Source organism: Lotus japonicus, chromosome 1, assembly GCF_012489685.1.
Source record: "Lotus japonicus ecotype B-129 chromosome 1, LjGifu_v1.2".
NCBI lineage: Eukaryota > Viridiplantae > Streptophyta > Magnoliopsida > Fabales > Fabaceae > Lotus > Lotus japonicus.
This window is the reverse complement of record NC_080041.1, coordinates 95,485,001-95,504,009: the sequence shown is the minus strand read 5'-3', so window position 1 is coordinate 95,504,009 and position 19,009 is coordinate 95,485,001. Positions and strand designations below refer to the sequence as shown.

At 37.8% G+C, this 19,009-nt stretch overlaps 1 long non-coding RNA gene across 11 annotated transcripts in view; it reads left to right on the top strand.

Moving 5' to 3' along the window:
• Positions 1-9,298: 9,298 nt before the first annotated feature.
• LOC130728057 (uncharacterized) overlaps positions 9,299-19,009 on the top strand; it is a 34,712-nt gene continuing 25,001 nt past the window's right edge. For 5 of the 11 annotated variants that reach the window (XR_009015561.1, XR_009015563.1, XR_009015560.1 and 2 more), the window contains exons 1-2: positions 9,299-18,632; positions 18,810-18,948. This is a non-coding gene — a long non-coding RNA (uncharacterized LOC130728057). The remainder of the gene's footprint in view (positions 18,633-18,809; positions 18,949-19,009) is intronic. The other 6 variants (XR_009015557.1, XR_009015554.1, XR_009015558.1 and 3 more) reach the window with 2 other exon arrangements.

The window sequence follows — 19,009 nt, the reverse complement described above, 5'->3', positions numbered from 1 at the left end:
AGTGATGAAAGATGTAACTTTGGACAAGTGAAAGTTAACATCTGTACAGAATTTGTGATAAGATCAAGAAATATATGAATTGTATTTGAATTGATTAACAGGATCTCCCTCTGAAATTGAGGTGAAATCCAGTGAATACAGAATCAGAAATTTGGGGAAGAGGATGATACAGTTCTGGTGAATTCGAGAGCACCAGAAAACTCTCCCAATTTCCACTACTGTCCCGATACCCCCTTTACCCATGTTTCCTATGTATTAATACTAAGGCCAATTCACTAGCTGACCTCATCAATTAGTTACAAAATAGAAATAGCAAATATTGCAGAAATATACTAAAGCTTAGCTGGAACAACTATTACTCTAAGAAAGTTATCTACTACTTATTCCTTAGGCCTTCTATGATAGACCTTAGTGATTGGAGGCTTGATCCTATCAATACCCGGCGCCAAAAGCTTCACCTTGTCCTCAAGGTGGTAAGAAGGAAAAGCTTCCTGCATGCGCTGAACGGATTCCCAACTGTTCTCACAAGTAGGTAAATTCTTCCATTGGACCAACACTTCGATTCCTCCAGCACTAGAGTCCCTGAGTTCTAGTAATTTGTCAGGCCAAACCAGTAGCTCCTGTTCTGCAGATAACATCTCAGGTAATGGTTGTGGCTGACATTGAGGTCCCACAACTTTTTTAAGTAGAGACACATGAAAAACAGGATGAACCTTGCTGGTAGGGGGTAAATCCAACCTATAAGCTACTTCCCCCACCCTGGCTAACACCTTGAAAGGTCCATAAAATCGTGGGCTAAGCTTTTCATTCACCTTCTTAGCCAATGATTTGAGACGATAAGGTTGTAATTTGAGGAATACCCAGTCATTTTCTGCAAAAACCACTTCTCTACGATGCTTGTTAGCATGTTTCCTCATGAAATCCTGAGACTTTAGTAGATTTTCCCGTAGATCAGTCAGCAATTCATCCCTTTGTGCCACCAATTGACTGACCTCCTCCATGCGAGAAGGAATCACAGCATCCCCTAGTAAAGTAGGAGGGTCCAACCCATACAAAGCTTTGAACGGAGTCATATGACTAGAAGCATTGTAATTAGTGTTGAACCAGAACTCTGCCCATGCCAGACACGAAAGCCACTGTTTTGGTCTTGTGCCACTCAAACATCTCAAATACGCCTCCAGACATCTATTAACAACTTCCGTTTGTCCATCGGACTGTGGGTGGTAAGCACTACTATAATTCAATTGTGTGCCAGCAGCTTTGAAAAGAGCCTTCCAAAAATTACTGAGGAATAAAGGATCTCTGTCAGAAACAATGGTCCGGGGAAACCCATGTAAACGCACAATTTCTTGTATAAACAAGGCAGCCACCTCACTTGCTGTATAAGGGTGACTGAGGGCTAAGAAGTGGGCGTATTTTGTGAACCTGTCCACCACTACTAGGATAGTATCCTTGCCCTTAGATTTAGGGAGTCCCCCAATAAAATCCAAAGAGATATCAGACCAAATAGTTGAAGGAACAGGCAGGGGTTGCAATAACCCCGCAGCAGATAAGGTGGAATGCTTGTTTCTTTGACAGATTTCACAAGCAGCCACGAAATCTTTGATAGCAGCCCTCATTCCAACCCAATAGACTATATTAGATATGCGTTTGAAGGTCCTAAAATATCCAGCATGCCCACCTAATGCAGAAGAGTGAAATTCCTTTAAAATGATAGGAATTCGAGCTGAATTTTGTGGTAGCACCAACCTGTCCTTGTAATATAGTCGTTGTGCCTTCAATTCATACCCAGCATGGGAAGAAGGATCAGCTATCAAATCTTGCATGATCTGTCTGACAAAACCATCTTGTTGAGCTTCCTCTAACCAATCCTCCAAATCAGGTAGTTGAACCATAGAGATAGAAGCATATGAGCTCCTTCGGGACATAGCGTCGGCAGCTGTATTATCCTTTCCAGGTTTGTATTGTACCTCAAAGTCATATCCAAACAACTTAGATATCCACTTGAACTGTTCCTCTGCCCAAAGTCTTTGATCAGTTAAAAACTTAAGACTTTTCTGGTCTGTTCTAATGATAAAATGGTTACCAAGGAGGTAATGTCTCCATTTTTGAACAGCCTTGACCACTGCCATAAGTTCTCGCTCATACACAGATTTCCTCTGATTTCTGTCTGACAAAGAAGCACTCCAATACGCCAATGGTCTCCCCTCCTGTAATAGGACAGCACCTAGACCAGTCCCTGAAGCATCAGTCTCTAGAATAAAAGTTTTAGCAAAATCTGGAACAGCAAGTGTAGGCAGAATAGTCATGGCATGCTTCAACTTTTCAAAAGCCGATTGTGCCTCATCTCCCCATAAAAAGGAATCCTTCTTCAGAAGCTGATTAAGAGGTCTAGCAATTAATCCATAACCCTGCACGAACCTCCTGTAATAGCCCGTTAAGCCAAGAAACCCCCTTAAACTCTTAATGTCTTTTGGTTGAGGCCACAACCACATGGCTTCCAATTTCCTTGGGTCAGCTGCCACTTCTCCGGCTGATATTAAATGTCCCAAGTACTCAAGCTTGGTTTGCCCAAAGGTACACTTCTTCCCATTTATTTTCAAATTATGTTGTTCCAATAATCTCAAGACAGCGGATAAATGTTGTTGATGATCGTGCATAGTCAAACTAAACACCAGAATATCATCAAAGAAGACTAATGCAAACTTTCTTAAACAAGGCTTCAAAACCTCATTCATTAATGCCTGAAATGTGGAAGGGGCATTGGTAAGGCCAAATGGCATAACAACAAATTCGTAATGCCCTTCGTGCGTCCTAAAAGCTGTCTTTTCCACATCTTCTTCCCTCATCCGAATTTGATGATAACCTGACCGCAAATCCAGCTTAGAAAATATAGTCGCAGCCCCTAACTCATCTAAGAGTTCATCTATAACCGGTATAGGAAATTTATTGGGGACAGTGACCTTATTTAAGGCTCTGTAATCGACGCAAAACCTCCAACTCCCATCTTTTTTCTTGACAAGAATCACTGGACTAGAGAATGGACTGACACTAGGTCTTATGATCCCTGCAGCCATCATTTCTGCCACCATCTTCTCAATCTCAGTCTTTTGATAATGTGGGTATCTATAAGGTCTCAAATGGGGAATATCTGCACCTTCCTTCAAGTGTATTGCATGATCGTGTCTCCTGTTCGGAGGTATGGCAGTTGGGGGTTCAAACAACTCCTGAAATTCTTCCAACACCTGTGTAAGTTCCACAGGTTGAGCTAGCTGTGTGTCCACTTCTCCTTGTAGCATTCTGCAGTCTACAACAAAGCCTTCTCCTTGAGAGTGCAGTGCCTTCCACATGGAGTTTAAGGAAGCAGGACCCCTGATCAACTCTGGTTCCCCCTTAATCATCACTTGTTGGTCTCCCATATTAAACTTCAGAGTTAATTTCTCAAAATTAGCCCGGATTTCGCCCAAACTAGCCAGCCATTCCAACCCCAACACAACTTCTACACCACCCAGTCCAAACAAATAAAAATCTTGTTGGATTGTCACCCCTTGTATCAGTACTGAAACTCCTTTACTCATCCCTTGACTTCTCACCTTATGTCCATCTCCCACTTCCACAAGATAACTAGGAGTGTTTTGCACTGCCAAGTGTAACTTTTCCACCAACTCATGAGCTATAAAATTATGAGTAGCTCCACAATCTATTAATACCACTACTTGCTGCCCATTGATAGTGCCCCACACCTTAAGAGACCTCTTGGAAGTAAACCCAGCAATACTCTTCAGAGATAACTGTTTGAAGTCCATAATGTCTGCCTCTATCTCCTGTACAAGTTCCTCCTCATTCTCTTCTTTTTCCCCAGCCTCCTCTTCCAACAACATTACTCTAAGTTGTTTATTTTTGCAAATATGATTTGGTCCATACTTTTCATCGCACCTAAAACATTCACCCTTCCTGAGTTTCTCCTGCATTTCAGTTTCAGATAGCCTCCTAAATCCCCCTGGCCTTCCCTTGCTAACTGTTTTCTCCTGATTGCTGCTACTGCTCGAACCCACTGAAGGTGTAGTAGTTTGTCCTCCTTTCGATCCACTCTTTTGTCCTGTATCCACTGAAACTGTTCTGGAAAATGAGGAGCTCTTAAAAGCACTACTGCCCTTGTTCCATGTGTTACTACCAACCTTCATTACCGCTTGATTTTTTTGATCAATCATCAAGGTTTTCTTCATCAATGTAGACAGGTTGCATCAATCATCAAGGTTTTCTTCATCAATGTAGACAGGTTGCCCGGTTCATACAACTTCACCTCAGCCCTGACCTCTTCCTTCAAACCATTCAGAAACACATCCATCAAATGATCCTCTCCCACACCTTTCAACATACCTGCAAATTTCTCAAATTGAGTCACAAACTCTTCCGCTGTACCCTCTTGTTTCAACGCCAGCAACGCTGCGAATGGGCTATGAGCCTCAGTTGATTGAAATCGCTCTATAATTGCTACCTTAAATTCCTCCCAACTCACTGTTTGATTACAAGACTCCCACCACTGAAACCAACTCAACGCCTTCCCGTCAAGAGCCACAATCACAGCCTGAAGTTTCTCATGCTCTTCCGCTCCTCTGATGCGGAAATACCGCTCCAACTTGTTTACCCAGCCAAACGCATCATCCTCTCCATCGTACACAGGGATATCCAGCTTCTTCCAACGTTCGTTACCTCGATTCTCGGCGTCCACCGTTTCCGATCCGAGTCGCACCTCCTCCTCTGTGTGTCGCACCGGTTCGCCGTTCCCGACGTGAGGTCCTGATCGTTCCGATGTTGGTTGTTGTAACGATGCGATCAAACCCTCTAATCGTTGAAATCGATCATCATCTCGTTCACGATCTGCGATCCGATTCCTCCGATCTTCCTCCCTACTCGCGCCCAGAAATTCCAACAGCTTCTCAATCCGTTCTACACGCGCTTCCATTTTTGTAAGTTTCTTAACCATTCACCGAAACAATGCCACAGCTCCTGGAAAGAGCTCTGATGCCAATTGATAAGATCAAGAAATATATGAATTGTATTTGAATTGATTAACAGGATCTCCCTCTGAAATTGAGGTGAAATCCAGTGAATACAGAATCAGAAATTTGGGGAAGAGGATGATACAGTTCTGGTGAATTCGAGAGCACCAGAAAACTCTCCCAATTTCCACTACTGTCCCGATACCCCCTTTACCCATGTTTCCTATGTATTAATACTAAGGCCAATTCACTAGCTGACCTCATCAATTAGTTACAAAATAGAAATAGCAAATATTGCAGAAATATACTAAAGCTTAGCTGGAACAACTATTACTCTAAGAAAGTTATCTACTACTTATTCCTTAGGCCTTCTATGATAGACCTTAGTGATAGGAGGCTTGATCCTATCAATTTGAAAGTGGAATAGGAGATAAGTTGGATTAGATGAGGAGGAAATAGAAGAAGGAGAAGTTGGTTAAGGTGAATGTGTAGAAGGAAGTGAAGCTTGGGAAGGAGGATGAACAGTAGATAATATTTTGAGAAGATGAAGTGATGAAAGATGTAATTTTGGACAAGGGAAATTTAACATCTGTACAGAATTTGAAAGTGGAATAGGAGATAAGTTGGATTAGATGAGGAGGAAATAGAAGAAGGAGAAGTTGGTTAAGGTGAATGAGTAGAAGGAAGTGAAGCTTGGGAAGGAGGATGAGAGTGTGATGAATTCAAGTGAAACTTTAAAAGTTAAAATACCAGTATATGGATGAGCAGTAAGATGAGAGGAGAATCTCTCCAAGGTGAGTAATTGTGGGAGAAGAAGTGATTTTTTAAGGATGTGAAGTGATGAAAGAATTAAATTTGGACTAAAGAAATTTAACATGGCTAGAGATTTAGCTAGTGGAATTGGAGATGAATTAGACATGTGACAGAAGAAAAAGAAAGAAAAGTTGGTGAATGTGATGGTGAAACAAAAGGAAGAGAAACATGAGAAGGAAGTGGAGAGAGTGGTGATTCATGTGAACCATTAAGAAATGAAGGGGGAGTATAAGGATGAACAGTAGATAATAGCTGGAGAAGATGAAGTGATGAAAGATGTAATTTTGGACATGTGAAATTAAACATCTGTACAGAATTTGAAAGTGGAATAGGAGATAAGTTGGATTAGATGAGGAGGAAATAGAAGAAGGAGAAGTTGGTTAAGGTGAATGAGTAGAAGGAAGTGAAGCTTGGGAAGGAGGATGAACAGTATATAATAGTTGGACAAGATGAAGTGATGAGAGATGTAATTTTGGACAAGTGAAATTTAACATCTTTACAGAGTTTGAAAGTGGAATAGGAGAAAAGTTGGATTAGATGAGGAGGAAATAGAAGAAGGAGAAGTTGGTTAAGGTGAATGAGTAGAAGGAAGTGAAGCTTGGGAAGGAGGATGCGGGTGTGATGATTCAAGTGAAACTTTAAAAGTTAAAATGCCAGTATATGGATGAGCAGTAAGATGAGAGGAGAATCTCTCCAAGGTGAGTAATTGTGGGAGAAGAAGTGATTTTTTAAGGATGTGAAGTGATGAAAGAATTAAATTTGGACTAAAGAAATTTAACATGTCTAGAGATTTAGCTTGTGGAATAGGAGATGAATTAGACATGTGACAGAAGAAAAAGAGAGAAAAGTTGGTGAATGTGATGGAGAAACAAAAGGAAGAGAAACATGAGAAGGAAGAGGAGAGAGTGGTGATTCATGTGAACCATTAAGAAATGAAGGGGCAGTCTAAGTATGACCAGTAGATAATAGTTGGAGAAGATGAAGTGATGAAAGATGTAATTTTGGACAAGTGAAATTAAACATCTGTACAGAATTTGAAAGTGGAATAGGAGATAAGTTGGATTAGATGAGGAGGAAATAGAGGAAGGAGAAGTTGGTTAAGGTGAATGAGTAGAAGGAAGTGAAGCTTGGGAAGGAGGATGAGAGTGTGATGATTCAAGTGAAACTTTAAAAGTTAAAATACCAGTATATGGATGAGCAGTATGATGAGAGGAGAATCTCTCCAAGGTGAGTAATTGTGGGAGAAGAAGTGATTTTTTAAGGATGTGAAGTGATGAAAGAATTAAATTTGGACTAAAGAAATTTAACATGTCTAGAGATTTAGCTAGTGGAATTGGAGATGAATTAGACATGTGACAGAAGAAAAAGAAAGAAAAGTTGGTGAATGTGATGGAGAAACAAAAGGAAGAGAAACATGAGAAGGAAGAGGAGTGAGTGGTGATTCATGTGAACCATTAAGAAATGAAGGGGGAGTGTAAGGATGAACAGTAGATAATAGTTGGAGAAGATGAAGTGATGAAAGATGTAATTTTGGACAAGTGAAATTAAACATCTGTACAGAATTTGAAAGTGGAATAGGAGATAAGATGGATTAGATGAGGAGGAAATAGAAGAAGGAGAAGTTGGTTAAGGTGAATGAGTAGAAGGAAGTGAAGCTTGGGAAGGAGGATGAACAGTATATAATAGTTGGACAAGATGAAGTGATGAAAGATGTAATTTTGGACAAGTGAAATTTAACATCTGTACAGAGTTTGGAAGTGGAATAGGAGATAAGTTGGATTAGATGAGGAGGAAATAGAAGAAGGAGAAGTTGGTTAAGGTGAATGAGTAGAAGGAAGTGAAGCTTGGGAAGGAGGATGAGAGTGTGATGATTCAAGTGAAACTTTAAAAGTTAAAATACCAGTATATGGATGAGCAGTAAGATGAGAGGAGAATCTCTCCAAGGTGAGTAATTGTGGGAGAAGAAGTGATTTTTTAAGGATGTGAAGTGATGAAAGAATTAAATTTGGACTAAAGAAATTTAACATGTCTAGAGATTTAGCTAGTGGAATTGGAGATGAATTAGACATGTGACAGAAGAAAAAGAAAGAAAAGTTGGTGAATGTGATGGTGAAACAAAAGGAAGAGAAACATGAGAAGGAAGTGGAGAGAGTGGTGATTCATGTGAACCATTAAGAAATGAAGGGGGAGTATAAGGATGAACAGTAGATAATAGTTGGAGAAGATGAAGTGATGAAAGATGTAATTTTGGACATGTGAAATTAAACATCTGTACAGAATTTGAAAGTGGAATAGGAGATAAGTTGGATTAGATGAGGAGGAAATAGAAGAAGGAGAAGTTGGTTAAGGTGAATGAGTAGAAGGAAGTGAAGCTTGGGAAGGAGGATGAACAGTATATAATAGTTGGACAAGATGAAGTGATGAGAGATGTAATTTTGGACAAGTGAAATTTAACATCTTTACAGAGTTTGGAAGTGGAATAGGAGATAAGTTGGATTAGATGAGGAGGAAATAGAAGAAGGAGAAGTTGGTTAAGGTGAATGAGTAGAAGGAAGTGAAGCTTGGGAAGGAGGATGCGGGTGTGATGATTCAAGTGAAACTTTAAAAGTTAAAATGCCAGTATATGGATGAGCAGTAAGATGAGAGGAGAATCTCTCCAAGGTGAGTAATTGTGGGAGAAGAAGTGATTTTTTAAGGATGTGAAGTGATGAAAGAATGTAATTTGGACTAAAGAAATTTAACATGTCTAGAGATTTAGCTTGTGGAATTGGAGATGAATTAGACATGTGACAGAAGAAAAAGAAAGAAAAGTTGGTGAATGTGATGGTGAAACAAAAGGAAGAGAAACATGAGAAGGAAGTGGAGAGAGTGGTGATTCATGTGAACCATTAAGAAATGAAGGGGGAGTATAAGGATGAACAGTAGATAATAGCTGGAGAAGATGAAGTGATGAAAGATGTAATTTTGGACATGTGAAATTAAACATCTGTACAGAATTTGAAAGTGGAATAGGAGATAAGTTGGATTAGATGAGGAGGAAATAGAAGAAGGAGAAGTTGGTTAAGGTGAATGAGTAGAAGGAAGTGAAGCTTGGGAAGGAGGATGAACAGTATATAATAGTTGGACAAGATGAAGTGATGAGAGATGTAATTTTGGACAAGTGAAATTTAACATCTTTACAGAGTTTGAAAGTGGAATAGGAGAAAAGTTGGATTAGATGAGGAGGAAATAGAAGAAGGAGAAGTTGGTTAAGGTGAATGAGTAGAAGGAAGTGAAGCTTGGGAAGGAGGATGCGGGTGTGATGATTCAAGTGAAACTTTAAAAGTTAAAATGCCAGTATATGGATGAGCAGTAAGATGAGAGGAGAATCTCTCCAAGGTGAGTAATTGTGGGAGAAGAAGTGATTTTTTAAGGATGTGAAGTGATGAAAGAATGTAATTTGGACTAAAGAAATTTAACATGTCTAGAGATTTAGCTTGTGGAATAGGAGATGAATTAGACATGTGACAGTAGAAAAAGAGAGAAAAGTTGGTGAATGTGATGGAGAAACAAAAGGAAGAGAAACATGAGAAGGAAGAGGAGAGAGTGGTGATTCATGTGAACCATTAAGAAATGAAGGGGCAGTCTAAGTATGACCAGTAGATAATAGTTGGAGAAGATGAAGTGATGAAAGATGTAATTTTGGACAAGTGAAATTAAACATCTGTACAGAATTTGAAAGTGGAATAGGAGATAAGTTGGATTAGATGAGGAGGAAATAGAGGAAGGAGAAGTTGGTTAAGGTGAATGAGTAGAAGGAAGTGAAGCTTGGGAAGGAGGATGAGAGTGTGATGATTCAAGTGAAACTTTAAAAGTTAAAATACCAGTATATGGATGAGCAGTATGATGAGAGGAGAATCTCTCCAAGGTGAGTAATTGTGGGAGAAGAAGTGATTTTTTAAGGATGTGAAGTGATGAAAGAATTAAATTTGGACTAAAGAAATTTAACATGTCTAGAGATTTAGCTAGTGGAATTGGAGATGAATTAGACATGTGACAGAAGAAAAAGAAAGAAAAGTTGGTGAATGTGATGGAGAAACAAAAGGAAGAGAAACATGAGAAGGAAGAGGAGTGAGTGGTGATTCATGTGAACCATTAAGAAATGAAGGGGGAGTGTAAGGATGAACAGTAGATAATAGTTGGAGAAGATGAAGTGATGAAAGATGTAATTTTGGACAAGTGAAATTAAACATCTGTACAGAATTTGAAAGTGGAATAGGAGATAAGATGGATTAGATGAGGAGGAAATAGAAGAAGGAGAAGTTGGTTATGGTGAATGAGTAGAAGGAAGTGAAGCTTGGGAAGGAGGATGAACAGTATATAATAGTTGGACAAGATGAAGTGATGAAAGATGTAATTTTGGACAAGTGAAATTTAACATCTGTACAGAGTTTGGAAGTGGAATAGGAGATAAGTTGGATTAGATGAGGAGGAAATAGAAGAAGGAGAAGTTGGTTAAGGTGAATGAGTAGAAGGAAGTGAAGCTTGGGAAGGAGGATGAGAGTGTGATGATTCAAGTGAAACTTTAAAAGTTAAAATACCAGTATATGGATGAGCAGTAAGATGAGAGGAGAATCTCTCCAAGGTGAGTAATTGTGGGAGAAGAAGTGATTTTTTAAGGATGTGAAGTGATGAAAGAATTAAATTTGGACTAAAGAAATTTAACATGTCTAGAGATTTAGCTAGTGGAATTGGAGATGAATTAGACATGTGACAGAAGAAAAAGAAAGAAAAGTTGGTGAATGTGATGGTGAAACAAAAGGAAGAGAAACATGAGAAGGAAGTGGAGAGAGTGGTGATTCATGTGAACCATTAAGAAATGAAGGGGGAGTATAAGGATGAACAGTAGATAATAGCTGGAGAAGATGAAGTGATGAAAGATGTAATTTTGGACATGTGAAATTAAACATCTGTACAGAATTTGAAAGTGGAATAGGAGATAAGTTGGATTAGATGAGGAGGAAATAGAAGAAGGAGAAGTTGGTTAAGGTGAATGAGTAGAAGGAAGTGAAGCTTGGGAAGGAGGATGAACAGTATATAATAGTTGGACAAGATGAAGTGATGAGAGATGTAATTTTGGACAAGTGAAATTTAACATCTTTACAGAGTTTGAAAGTGGAATAGGAGAAAAGTTGGATTAGATGAGGAGGAAATAGAAGAAGGAGAAGTTGGTTAAGGTGAATGAGTAGAAGGAAGTGAAGCTTGGGAAGGAGGATGCGGGTGTGATGATTCAAGTGAAACTTTAAAAGTTAAAATGCCAGTATATGGATGAGCAGTAAGATGAGAGGAGAATCTCTCCAAGGTGAGTAATTGTGGGAGAAGAAGTGATTTTTTAAGGATGTAAAGTGATGAAAGAATGTAATTTGGACTAAAGAAATTTAACATGTCTAGAGATTTAGCTTGTGGAATAGGAGATGAATTAGACATGTGACAGAAGAAAAAGAGAGAAAAGTTGGTGAATGTGATGGAGAAACAAAAGGAAGAGAAACATGAGAAGGAAGAGGAGAGAGTGGTGATTCATGTGAACCATTAAGAAATGAAGGGGCAGTCTAAGTATGACCAGTAGATAATAGTTGGAGAAGATGAAGTGATGAAAGATGTAATTTTGGACAAGTGAAATTAAACATCTGTACAGAATTTGAAAGTGGAATAGGAGATAAGTTGGATTAGATGAGGAGGAAATAGAGGAAGGAGAAGTTGGTTAAGGTGAATGAGTAGAAGGAAGTGAAGCTTGGGAAGGAGGATGAGAGTGTGATGATTCAAGTGAAACTTTAAAAGTTAAAATACCAGTATATGGATGAGCAGTATGATGAGAGGAGAATCTCTCCAAGGTGAGTAATTGTGGGAGAAGAAGTGATTTTTTAAGGATGTGAAGTGATGAAAGAATTAAATTTGGACTAAAGAAATTTAACATGTCTAGAGATTTAGCTAGTGGAATTGGAGATGAATTAGACATGTGACAGAAGAAAAAGAAAGAAAAGTTGGTGAATGTGATGGAGAAACAAAAGGAAGAGAAACATGAGAAGGAAGAGGAGTGAGTGGTGATTCATGTGAACCATTAAGAAATGAAGGGGGAGTGTAAGGATGAACAGTAGATAATAGTTGGAGAAGATGAAGTGATGAAAGATGTAATTTTGGACAAGTGAAATTAAACATCTGTACAGAATTTGAAAGTGGAATAGGAGATAAGATGGATTAGATGAGGAGGAAATAGAAGAAGGAGAAGTTGGTTATGGTGAATGAGTAGAAGGAAGTGAAGCTTGGGAAGGAGGATGAACAGTATATAATAGTTGGACAAGATGAAGTGATGAAAGATGTAATTTTGGACAAGTGAAATTTAACATCTGTACAGAGTTTGGAAGTGGAATAGGAGATAAGTTGGATTAGATGAGGAGGAAATAGAAGAAGGAGAAGTTGGTTAAGGTGAATGAGTAGAAGGAAGTGAAGCTTGGGAAGGAGGATGAGAGTGTGATGATTCAAGTGAAACTTTAAAAGTTAAAATACCAGTATATGGATGAGCAGTAAGATGAGAGGAGAATCTCTCCAAGGTGAGTAATTGTGGGAGAAGAAGTGATTTTTTAAGGATGTGAAGTGATGAAAGAATTAAATTTGGACTAAAGAAATTTAACATGTCTAGAGATTTAGCTAGTGGAATTGGAGATGAATTAGACATGTGACAGAAGAAAAAGAAAGAAAAGTTGGTGAATGTGATGGTGAAACAAAAGGAAGAGAAACATGAGAAGGAAGTGGAGAGAGTGGTGATTCATGTGAACCATTAAGAAATGAAGGGGGAGTATAAGGATGAACAGTAGATAATAGCTGGAGAAGATGAAGTGATGAAAGATGTAATTTTGGACATGTGAAATTAAACATCTGTACAGAATTTGAAAGTGGAATAGGAGATAAGTTGGATTAGATGAGGAGGAAATAGAAGAAGGAGAAGTTGGTTAAGGTGAATGAGTAGAAGGAAGTGAAGCTTGGGAAGGAGGATGAACAGTATATAATAGTTGGACAAGATGAAGTGATGAGAGATGTAATTTTGGACAAGTGAAATTTAACATCTTTACAGAGTTTGAAAGTGGAATAGGAGAAAAGTTGGATTAGATGAGGAGGAAATAGAAGAAGGAGAAGTTGGTTAAGGTGAATGAGTAGAAGGAAGTGAAGCTTGGGAAGGAGGATGCGGGTGTGATGATTCAAGTGAAACTTTAAAAGTTAAAATGCCAGTATATGGATGAGCAGTAAGATGAGAGGAGAATCTCTCCAAGGTGAGTAATTGTGGGAGAAGAAGTGATTTTTTAAGGATGTAAAGTGATGAAAGAATGTAATTTGGACTAAAGAAATTTAACATGTCTAGAGATTTAGCTTGTGGAATAGGAGATGAATTAGACATGTGACAGAAGAAAAAGAGAGAAAAGTTGGTGAATGTGATGGAGAAACAAAAGGAAGAGAAACATGAGAAGGAAGAGGAGAGAGTGGTGATTCATGTGAACCATTAAGAAATGAAGGGGCAGTCTAAGTATGACCAGTAGATAATAGTTGGAGAAGATGAAGTGATGAAAGATGTAATTTTGGACAAGTGAAATTAAACATCTGTACAGAATTTGAAAGTGGAATAGGAGATAAGTTGGATTAGATGAGGAGGAAATAGAGGAAGGAGAAGTTGGTTAAGGTGAATGAGTAGAAGGAAGTGAAGCTTGGGAAGGAGGATGAGAGTGTGATGATTCAAGTGAAACTTTAAAAGTTAAAATACCAGTATATGGATGAGCAGTATGATGAGAGGAGAATCTCTCCAAGGTGAGTAATTGTGGGAGAAGAAGTGATTTTTTAAGGATGTGAAGTGATGAAAGAATTAAATTTGGACTAAAGAAATTTAACATGTCTAGAGATTTAGCTAGTGGAATTGGAGATGAATTAGACATGTGACAGAAGAAAAAGAAAGAAAAGTTGGTGAATGTGATGGAGAAACAAAAGGAAGAGAAACATGAGAAGGAAGAGGAGTGAGTGGTGATTCATGTGAACCATTAAGAAATGAAGGGGGAGTGTAAGGATGAACAGTAGATAATAGTTGGAGAAGATGAAGTGATGAAAGATGTAATTTTGGACAAGTGAAATTAAACATCTGTACAGAATTTGAAAGTGGAATAGGAGATAAGATGGATTAGATGAGGAGGAAATAGAAGAAGGAGAAGTTGGTTATGGTGAATGAGTAGAAGGAAGTGAAGCTTGGGAAGGAGGATGAACAGTATATAATAGTTGGACAAGATGAAGTGATGAAAGATGTAATTTTGGACAAGTGAAATTTAACATCTGTACAGAGTTTGGAAGTGGAATAGGAGATAAGTTGGATTAGATGAGGAGGAAATAGAAGAAGGAGAAGTTGGTTAAGGTGAATGAGTAGAAGGAAGTGAAGCTTGGGAAGGAGGATGAGAGTGTGATGATTCAAGTGAAACTTTAAAAGTTAAAATACCAGTATATGGATGAGCAGTAAGATGAGAGGAGAATCTCTCCAAGGTGAGTAATTGTGGCAGAAGAAGTGATTTTTTAAGGATGTGAAGTGATGAAAGAATTAAATTTGGACTAAAGAAATTTAACATGTCTAGAGATTTAGCTAGTGGAATTGGAGATGAATTAGACATGTGACAGAAGAAAAAGAAAGAAAAGTTGGTGAATGTGATGGTGAAACAAAAGGAAGAGAAACATGAGAAGGAAGTGGAGAGAGTGGTGATTCATGTGAACCATTAAGAAATGAAGGGGGAGTATAAGGATGAACAGTAGATAATAGCTGGAGAAGATGAAGTGATGAAAGATGTAATTTTGGACATGTGAAATTAAACATCTGTACAGAATTTGAAAGTGGAATAGGAGATAAGTTGGATTAGATGAGGAGGAAATAGAAGAAGGAGAAGTTGGTTAAGGTGAATGAGTAGAAGGAAGTGAAGCTTGGGAAGGAGGATGAACAGTATATAATAGTTGGACAAGATGAAGTGATGAGAGATGTAATTTTGGACAAGTGAAATTTAACATCTTTACAGAGTTTGAAAGTGGAATAGGAGAAAAGTTGGATTAGATGAGGAGGAAATAGAAGAAGGAGAAGTTGGTTAAGGTGAATGAGTAGAAGGAAGTGAAGCTTGGGAAGGAGGATGCGGGTGTGATGATTCAAGTGAAACTTTAAAAGTTAAAATGCCAGTATATGGATGAGCAGTAAGATGAGAGGAGAATCTCTCCAAGGTGAGTAATTGTGGGAGAAGAAGTGATTTTTTAAGGATGTGAAGTGATGAAAGAATGTAATTTGGACTAAAGAAATTTAACATGTCTAGAGATTTAGCTTGTGGAATAGGAGATGAATTAGACATGTGACAGAAGAAAAAGAGAGAAAAGTTGGTGAATGTGATGGAGAAACAAAAGGAAGAGAAACATGAGAAGGAAGAGGAGAGAGTGGTGATTCATGTGAACCATTAAGAAATGAAGGGGCAGTCTAAGTATGACCAGTAGATAATAGTTGGAGAAGATGAAGTGATGAAAGATGTAATTTTGGACAAGTGAAATTAAACATCTGTACAGAATTTGAAAGTGGAATAGGAGATAAGTTGGATTAGATGAGGAGGAAATAGAGGAAGGAGAAGTTGGTTAAGGTGAATGAGTAGAAGGAAGTGAAGCTTGGGAAGGAGGATGAGAGTGTGATGATTCAAGTGAAACTTTAAAAGTTAAAATACCAGTATATGGATGAGCAGTATGATGAGAGGAGAATCTCTCCAAGGTGAGTAATTGTGGGAGAAGAAGTGATTTTTTAAGGATGTGAAGTGATGAAAGAATTAAATTTGGACTAAAGAAATTTAACATGTCTAGAGATTTAGCTAGTGGAATTGGAGATGAATTAGACATGTGACAGAAGAAAAAGAAAGAAAAGTTGGTGAATGTGATGGAGAAACAAAAGGAAGAGAAACATGAGAAGGAAGAGGAGTGAGTGGTGATTCATGTGAACCATTAAGAAATGAAGGGGGAGTGTAAGGATGAACAGTAGATAATAGTTGGAGAAGATGAAGTGATGAAAGATGTAATTTTGGACAAGTGAAATTAAACATCTGTACAGAATTTGAAAGTGGAATAGGAGATAAGATGGATTAGATGAGGAGGAAATAGAAGAAGGAGAAGTTGGTTATGGTGAATGAGTAGAAGGAAGTGAAGCTTGGGAAGGAGGATGAACAGTATATAATAGTTGGACAAGATGAAGTGATGAAAGATGTAATTTTGGACAAGTGAAATTTAACATCTGTACAGAGTTTGGAAGTGGAATAGGAGATAAGTTGGATTAGATGAGGAGGAAATAGAAGAAGGAGAAGTTGGTTAAGGTGAATGAGTAGAAGGAAGTGAAGCTTGGGAAGGAGGATGAGAGTGTGATGATTCAAGTGAAACTTTAAAAGTTAAAATACCAGTATATGGATGAGCAGTAAGATGAGAGGAGAATCTCTCCAAGGTGAGTAATTGTGGCAGAAGAAGTGATTTTTTAAGGATGTGAAGTGATGAAAGAATTAAATTTGGACTAAAGAAATTTAACATGTCTAGAGATTTAGCTAGTGGAATAGGAGATGAATTAGACGTGTGACAGAAGAAAAAGAAAGAAAAGTTGGTGAAAGTGATGGTGAAAAAAAAGGAAGAGAAACATGAGAAGGAAGAGGAGAGAGTGGTGATTCATGTGAACCATTAAGAAATGAAGGGGCAGTCTAAGTATGACCAGTTGGAGGAGGGAGGACTCACTCCAAGCCCAAGGTGAGTAATTTTTTAAGAAGAAGAAGAAGTGATTTTGGAATAAGGTGCAGTGGTGAAAGAAAGAAATTTGGACACTTGAAATTTTACATCTTTAGAGAAATAGAAATTGGAATAGGAGATGTATTAGAGGAATGAAAGAAGAAAAAGACGGAGAAATTGGTGAAAGTGAATGAGAAGTATGAAGAAGTAATTGTGGAAGAAGAAGTGATTTTGTAAGGATGTGAAGTGGTGAAAGAATGAAATTTGGACCCATGAGATTTAACATGTCTAGACATTTAGCAAGTGGAATAGGAGATGAATTAGACGTGTAACAGAAGTAAAAGAAAGAGAAGTTGGTGAAAGTGATGGAGAAAAAAAAGGAAGAGAAACATGGGAAGGAAGAGGAGACAGTGGTGGTTCAAGTGAACCATTAAGAAATGAAGGGGCAGTATATGTATGACCAGTTGGAGGAAGGAGGAATCACTGCAAGCCCAAGGTGTGTAATTTTTTAAGAAGAAGAAGAAGTGATTTTAGAATAAGGTGCAGTGGTGAAAGAAAGAAATTTGGACACTTGAAATTTTACATCTCTAGAGAATTAGAAAGTTGAATAGGAGATGTATTAGATAAATGAAAGAAGAAAAAGACGGAGTAATTGGTGAAAGTGAATGAGAAGTAAGAGAAACATGGCATGGATGAGGAGAGAGTGAAGATTCCAGTGAACTATTACGAATTAAAGGGGCAGTATAACGATAAGCAGTAGGAGGAGAGGAGGTGTCACTCCGTGGAGAGTATAAGTTGGCGAAGAAGAGTGGTTTTTGAATGAAGGGAAGTAATGAAAGATGAAAATTCAGACTCACTCCACGGTGGGTAATTGTTGTAGAAGGTGAAGTGATTTTTTAATGAGTTGAAGTGGGGAAACTGGAATAAGAGCTGGATTAGATGTGTTGAAGAAAATGAAAGAGAAGTTAGTGAAAGTTAATGAGGAAGAAGGAAAAGATACATGGGAAGGAATAGGGGAGAGTTAATATTCAAGTGTACATTAAGAATTGAAAGAGCAAAGTAACGATGAGCCGTTGGTGGAGTGGAGGAATCACTCCAAGGAGAGTATAAGATGGCGAAGAAGAGTGATTTTTGAATGAGGTGACTTGATGTAAGAAGGAATTTCCGACTCATGAATTTTACATCTCTAGAGACTTAGATATGGAATAAGAGATGGAATAGACAGGGAGAAAGAAGAAAAAGAAGGAGAAGATGGTTAATGTGAATGAGGAGAAGGTTGAGAAACATTGGAAAGAGGATGAGAGGACCTGTATAAGGATGAGCAGTAGTAGGAGAGGAGGAATAACTCAAAGTTGAGTAATTCTGTGATAAGAAGAAGTGATTTTTTAAGGATTTGAAGTGGTGAAAGAAGAAATTTGGACTCATGAAATTTAACATCCTTAGAGAATTATCAAGTAGAATATGAGATGGATTAGGGTGTTAGGATTCGGGTGACACATTAAGAGTTGATGGAGCAAGGATGAGCAGTAAAACTAGAATTTTATATTTGTTTATTAAGACTACTTTTGTTTTTGCATTGGTTCGCTTAAACTACATTTTTTTATTTTTCCCTTAAACAACTGCTTTTGTTTTTTCTTGATTAAACTACAGTATGCTTGCATGATATCTTTTTATATTTGGTTCATATCAATACTTTTTTTGTATTAAAACACTTGTTACATCTGCTTACATAATTTTTTCCCCATTTTCTTGGGTAAAATTGTTTTTACATTTTGATAGCATTAAAATAAATTTTTTTTGCCACTTTTTTACCTAGAAACTATTCTTTTTTTTTTTTTTGCATTTGTTTGCCAAATCATATTTTTATATTTGTTTATAGGATAACACTTATTTTCATTTGTTTCCTATATACTCATCTTCAAATCTATTTTCTCACGTTTGTTCGTGAGATGTTTTTATCTAATGTATTTGAAGCATTTGCTTAGAAAGAGCTGCAGCATACAATGTGGTGCATGTGAAGTATTGGTTCAGGTTTGTAACATCTCAAAATGACATCATTTCATGTCTACTCTGTTTTCTATGCTCGTAAATTTCGATAAATATTGATAGCTGTTTATTCTCTATTATTGTTTAATTGACTGTCTGCTTTATTTCGTGAAGTGACTGATTTATATTAACTTTTATTTCTGTTAATTTGTGCATTTGCAGGAACCCCTGAATTTGGATATTTTTATTAGCTTTCCAGATTTCCAGATCAAAGTTTTCATGTAGTTTGTGATCCCTGATCTCAGGTTTCCTGTCTGTTCATCTCCTGTCACTTTGCTGCCTCAGATTGATCTATTCTCAAGTGAGTATGTTTATGTGTATTGGTAGAGTTCTTATTTGGAGAAAACAAGAGATCTTTAGGC